Here is a 7145-nt window from a genome sequence, read left to right as displayed (position 1 = left end):
CTAAACCCTATTCCTAACCCCCTTCTAGACTCTTCTAATCACTTTTAAATTAGCCTAACCCATCTCCTAAATATTGTCACATCCCTAAGCAAGGGGAAGTCACTTCTCAAACCCTCAAAGTCTTTGAAAACCATTAAAGGCTTCAACAACTTAACTTTAAAAAGTCTCCCTAACCATTAATGGTTAACTCAACCCTCCAACATGATTGAAGAATTTCTTTAAACTCAACCCACATCTAACCTAGCGGTCTCGTCAAGCATTCATTGCTTTGACCGTGGTTATCCCTTAATCCTTTGCACAAGAGTTTATCCTTTGGGTAAAAGCTTTATCCAATGGGTAATCCTAACTTAACCTTAACCCTTACCCCTTAAGGTAACCATGAGATCTTCTCAAGCATTTAATGCTTCTTACATCTCCTCTCAACCAAACCTATGTTGCCAATTGTCACCATTTCATTGGTGAGAATTGTGAACATGGATTGAGCAACTTTCAAACTTAACCCTTGATTAACTCTCTCAATCCTGACCATCCATTGCCCTATTTTTGCTATAAATAGAGCTCTCATCCCTCCATTTTTCAGAGAGATGCAAGCTCTTATTATCATACTTATGCTCAATTTTTAACACATCTAGTCTCTCTTTGCAATTGAGAATTAATCTAATAACCATTTTAGATTGCTTCTTTTATCAATAGCTTAAACACACAACTAGTATATCATGTTAGGATAGTATCACTACTAATCTTGTCATCTTATAATCTAGTTCATTTCATTTGTAGGATCATGCATAGATAGGTTGCATTTGCATGTTAAAATCTATCAAAACATCCCTCATTCTTGCATTTGTCATCCCTAAACCACTTTGCTCAGTGATCTGAGAGTAGAGAAACTGGTTTGAGGGACCTTGTGAGATAGAGAACCATGGAACCAACCTTGGGAAGCTGAGCCATACTTCATGACTCCATAGCTTGCACTAAGAAGTCTTGTGGGTGTGTGTGGACAAGTCTCCTTAGGCTTCATTTTTCACATTTTGAGTTCTATTGACCCGTTTTTCCCGCATACAGTAGGAAATAGGTGTGGGTAGGTAGGAGAAACAATATAATATTCCACATGAGGTGGATCACCCACTGAATGTAGAATGTAACAACAAGATAAGACCACAAAAGGTGGAAATTCTCCTACACACACTATCCGAATATGGCACAAACACTCAAGTGTCTCATACCCAAACTACTATGAAATGCATTTCCTAAGTAAACTTAAGTAAGGTGTAATAATATCCAAGATGAATAATTATTTACACCAACACCCCCCCTTAAGTGCAACTTAGGGTAATGCACTTAAGTCTACAATGCAACTAAGAAATGCAAGATGAGTCCCAGCTACTAGGCCATGTTAGGTACCCATGTACAAATGCATGCAAACCAATGCAATGAAATCTCTCACAAAGCGAGGAAAGAGAGAAAAACCCAATGGGAAAAAACCCTCCCCCAAAAGAGAGATGAAAGATAGATACAAAGAACTCTCATAGAAATATGTGAAGGACAAAACCCCATGTGAGGAAAAAGTCCCCCCATATGAGAGAAGAAGAAGAAGAGAGACTAGGAAGCCCCCCCTCAATGTGGAATCTGCACCAATGATAGAAGCTCGATGATGAATGAAGAAATTGCTCCACAAATGTCCAACCACGTTCCTCCCCTTAGGAAGAAACAAAACCAAAGGTGTATCCATGAAGTCTCCCCAACCATGAAGGGAAGATGTAGGAAAAATACTCATGATGAAAGGAATCTCTTGGGCTTCATTCTCCTACACACACTATCCGAATATGGCACAAACACCCAAGTGTCTCATTTTTCACATTTTGAGTTCTATTGACCCACTTTTCCCGCATACATTTCTGGCGCCCACCGTGGGGCCCAACCCCATATATCAAATCGATTTTTGAATTTAACCTCTTTTGTAGGTACGCGAGAAACAGGAATCAACGCGTGGGAAACATTCCCTAGCACATCTGGTTAACAGTCTAGCGCATCCCGCTTACTGTTTAGCATGTGGGGTCTATTCTATAGCGCGTCAAGTCTTTACCTTAGCACATCGTCCTTATTAATATTTCCTGTAGGTCTTGGTGCAAGAAGAAAACAACGCAGCGCATCCGGAAAATAGAATAGCGCATCAAACACACAGAATAGCGTATCCGGGAAGTAGAACAGTGCATCTTGCTTATTCTGTAGCCCTTACAGTCTGTTCTTTAGCGCATCATAGACAGAAAAACAAAAAAAAACTAATTTGTAACAGAACTTAAAATTTAGACTTGTGGAAGTCCACGAAACTCACCTTTTTGCTAACTAATTGACTAATTTTCTGCAAGTTGCTAACATTTTTTATTATTTTTGATTGCAAGTTTTGAATCTGTTCTATTTAGGCTAGGATTAAAGTAGTTTAAATTTTTTCTAACTTTTCTAAGTTGGGTAAAATTCAAATTTATTTCTTTTCTTGTTTAAATAAAATTGAACTCATTGTTATTTTTGGGCAAATAAAAAGAACAACAAAGAAAATTTTCTTGCTTTTCTAGGAGAAAAATTCTCAATTTGGGCTCTAAAAAGAACAACATAAATTTCCATTTTTGCAAAATCAAAGGGATTAAAAAGAATTTCACCATCCTTTGGTGTATAAAAGGATCCATTTTAGGTTTTAGCAAAAGTAAATAATCACACAAAGTCCAAAGGTCATTTGCAACCAAAGAGGGAAGATCTTCCCCTTTGATTGATTTATTTTGTTGACCAACCAATCGATTTATTTTATCGACCCTTTCTTTTCAAATAGATCAGAAAATCACTACCATGAAAGATTAAAAAGAACATCATGTTTTTGTGGAGCAACATCTCCATATAGACTTTAGCAAATCACTGAATGGAAAGGATAAAAAGAACAACTTGATTGCCTTGTCTCGAAAGTAGAAGGTATATGCTCTCCCCTTAACAGGGTGATCAAAAAGTCAGACTACTCTTATGCTTTCAGTCATTTAAAGCATTTACATCCTTTAGCAGGTCTGCCTTCCCAAGGGGTTGAAAAACTCTTAAAGCCATTTATGGCTGGTGTAAAGGGAATGACCTAAGTGGGAAACGACTTTGACGCCAAGTGTTCCAACCCACTATAATCAAAAGTGGAAAGTGACGAAAGTCCTTTTCAATGGTTGCGAGCAGGGGTTAGCCTTCCCCCAGTATCCTTGAGATACGTAAAGCCTTTGTTCGAAAGGTTGGGAAGCCTCCTAAGGGAGTTTATCACTGACGGTCGAAGAGGAAGCTTGATTACGAACCTTAGAAATAGAAACTTTGAGCTGAGTTAGTAACCAGACATTTGTAATATCATAGTGCAAGGGTGGGGAAGAATCCGCCCCCAAGATTACTCACTATATATCTTCCAAGATAACTACTCAATTGTGAAGCAATTCACTTTGGGTTAATTTCTAGCAAAAGGCAAAAAAACGGGCGCCCCCTAGGGGGTGACATGGCTGTTTGAGCTGACGGAGTATCGAGACTAGTGGGCTATGATATTGCTTATGACCTTTGAATAAAGAGTCTTTTTGAAGTGTATTATTTGTATCCAAACCTGTTAAAACATTGGGGATTTGAACACATCCTCGCAGAACATACACTTATTGTTAGATTAAGCAAAATGGTTATGTATTTGGTGTTGTGTTTACATTTGTTACTTCAGAAAATCATCTATCAGCATTGAAAAACTCAGAACAAAATTCCAAAAAATTGCAGAAATCAACCAAAACAACATATCAGGATAGTCTAGCACATGAGAACAACCTCTTAGCGTGTGTAGTGCATCCTTTAGCACATTAAACCTTCAATTTAGCGCGTCAGGTTTTAAAAGTAGCGCTTTACCAAAATTTAGAAACATCAATAAACTGTTAGCGTGTCTGAAAAATAGCCCAGCATGTGAAAGCATCAGCTTAGCGCGTGGGAGCCAAACACCAACGCGTAGGGTTTATCAGTTAGTGCGTAGAAGGCCCATACTAGCACATGATCTTTTGAGAAAAAAAGAAAACAAATTTAAACAGTTTTTACCAGTTAGCGCGTAGACCAGGGCAACTTAGCGTGTGGGGTCTTTTCCCTAGCGCATTGAAAACTTTTTGTAGCTCATCATGTTTCTGCTTTAGCGCGTGACAAAAACCAGAAAAACAGGGGGCAGAATAGAGATAAATTTAGAAAATTTTGAAAGCATTTTTTAAAACCTCCTTTCATCAGCTTCATTTTTCATCAAAACGGAAAATCAAAACAAAGCATTAAAAACTATTTCTAGAGCAAATTTTGTGTCAAACAAAAGTTGTCCAAAGTCCAAAACTGGTTGCGCGATAAACATATCTATCCTATCAAAATCAAGAAACATCATCACGAGTGACAAATAGGTCCTTTATCATCTCACGGATTTTATCTCAAACACACTTGTTCAAAACCTCAGGTTGTCAAATCAAGTTTCCATATCGGGAGACTTTATCCATATCATTTAACACGCTTTGTCGTGAGGGGGCATCTAAACCTTCACTTTGATAAAGTAAAACTTGAGTCTTCAAAACAAGATCAACTGAATCCAAAACAATTCGAAGGAAACCATTAATCACTTATACATGACTAATCCTCATATTCTGAGAAGAAAGAACATTTATCGTAACACCACGTTGAATAAACAACAACCAAGTTTTTCCAAATTTGTCAAAAGAAATAAATTTTTATACATCAATCGTCAACTCTTCAAATCTCATTGAACATTTCTTCATCACGTCAAACTCTATATCCAGAACAAATCCAACGAATTTGACAAGGAGCCTTTAAAGACTAGGGCATATTATCAAAAATCAGCTTTCAGTCAAATCATAAACCGTGGAGGAAAGATCAATCCGACATTCTTTCCTGAAGACTGCATCACTTATAACTTCTCGAGGTTACCACCACCAACCCCCGAATATTTCTAAAAATGCCTGTTACTCGCTCTCAACAAAGCAAACAAAGCGAGGCACAAGCAGAGCCTAGTATGAATCGGAGGTTATCAAACCCTTTTGAAGGTCCACATCTAGAGGATACTGAAATTTCTGAAGAACTTCTTCAGGAATGCCAAGAAAGTGCTTCATTTCAAAAACTTGTAGAAAGAATCATGGAAAGTGACAAAGAGAAATACTTACTCATGCTCACAAGCAAAGGAGTTAAAATTCCAGAGGACCTTGACCTAGACATTTTTCGAACAAGATCTCAAAATTATGAATATCAGGAAAGACAAAGAGAAGAAGATGCACGTGACCCTGAGAAAGATATTCCTGAACAACACATCCCCGAGCAAAACATACCATTCCATACGCCATTTCAACCCAAGATAAATGCAAGGGAAGAAGTCTTCCCTCAGCAAAACAATGCGCCTTTGGTTGCCCTTACTCAACAAATGCAAATATTACAATGAGAAATGCAAGACATGCAACAAGGGACAACAGTACGGTATTCACTAAATGAAATTTGTCCTTATCCATTTGACAGAAGATTGCACATGATCCCTTTTCCTCCAAATTCAGACGTTCCTAAATTTGACAAATACGATGGGAAAAGCGATCCCCGTGATCATGTTAAAGAATTTTGTACCATGAGCCTTGAATTCGCTCATGATGACACCTATCTGATGAGGTTATTCCCAAGAAGTTTGGGAGGACAAACAATGGAATGGTTATCCAAAATCACACCTCCTGTTAGATCATTTGATGAACTAGTCAACAAATTCATAACTCAATATTCTTATAACATTCAACATGCTATTACCATGCTAGATGTTTGTAATACAATACAGAAAAACAATGAAACATTCATGGTATTCCTTCAACGTTGGCAACGTATGGTTTCACGATATCCTCGAGATATTCTTGAAAAAGAGAAAATGGAAATTTTCATCAATAACTTGAACAATGAGATGAGTTATAGACTCAAGCTTTAATGCATATCGTCTTTCGCTAAACTGATTGAAAACAACATTTAAGTAGAAGAGGCATGTGTCAAGAAAGGAACACTAAAATTTTTCAAAGAAGGAACAGGTTCATCAAATTACAATAACCAAAACAACAACAACTTAGACAAATCCAGATTCTGGACTAGAAACAAAAACAATGGAAACGAAGGAAGCAATGAGCCACATGATCCAAAATCTAAATAACCTGTGCTTGCGTTATCAAGAAATCCTCAAGCTACAAAGAATCTCAAAGGTGCTAATCCAGACACTAACACTTACGCACTGAATACCAATCAAGGTCAACCCAATACCAACAACACCAATAACACCAACAATGCTCAAAACAATCACACAAATCGAGGACCTAATAACAATTCACGAGGTACCACCACGAATTTTCAAAAACGCATCTACACACCACTGGGTCAATCACTGGAGTCAGCATTCAGAGAACTCCTGGCAAACAAAATTATCTCTTTACCCGCAATCAGCAACTATGAACCACAAATCAAACCACCTTGGTGGAATGACTCGCACTTTTGTGATTTCCATCGCAACAAAGGTCATCAAACGAACGATTGCATGAGATTGAAAAACATTGTTCAAGACATGATTGATAGAGGTGATTTAATAGTGGATGGTCTCAAGACAAATGGTGACCATGGGGCCTTTAAGAATCCTCTTCCAAACTACAACAAAGATGGAGCTTCAACTTCAAACGATACCCATGGAGCTCGTATCAATCAGATCTACAATAACACCATCAATCACATATCAGCTGTAGACAATCATGTAAACGTCATCACGATCCGAGACCAGCATAATCATGAATCTGTCAATGTAACAACCAGAGCTCAAAAATATGTCTTGAAGGGACATACATCAACAACAAACACTATACCCAAAATTCAATATGATTTAGTCAGCCAACTACATAAAACTCCTGCTCAAATATCTATACTAGAGCTACTGAAACTTTCACCAAAACACAAAGACATATTGGAACAAGCGCTATTGGAAACAAATGTACCTCAAGATCTGGATGCTGACAAATTCCAAGCCATGGTCGCTGATATGACGGGGCCTCATAATATGACTTTTTCAGAGAATGATAATATCTCATTAAGTCATCCGCATAACACTCCTCTCC

The sequence above is a fragment of the Cryptomeria japonica genome, chromosome 3 (assembly GCF_030272615.1).
Source record: "Cryptomeria japonica chromosome 3, Sugi_1.0, whole genome shotgun sequence".
NCBI classification, from domain to species: domain Eukaryota; kingdom Viridiplantae; phylum Streptophyta; class Pinopsida; order Cupressales; family Cupressaceae; genus Cryptomeria; species Cryptomeria japonica.
The sequence above is the reverse complement of the archived record's forward strand: the minus strand, read 5'-3'. Positions refer to the sequence as shown.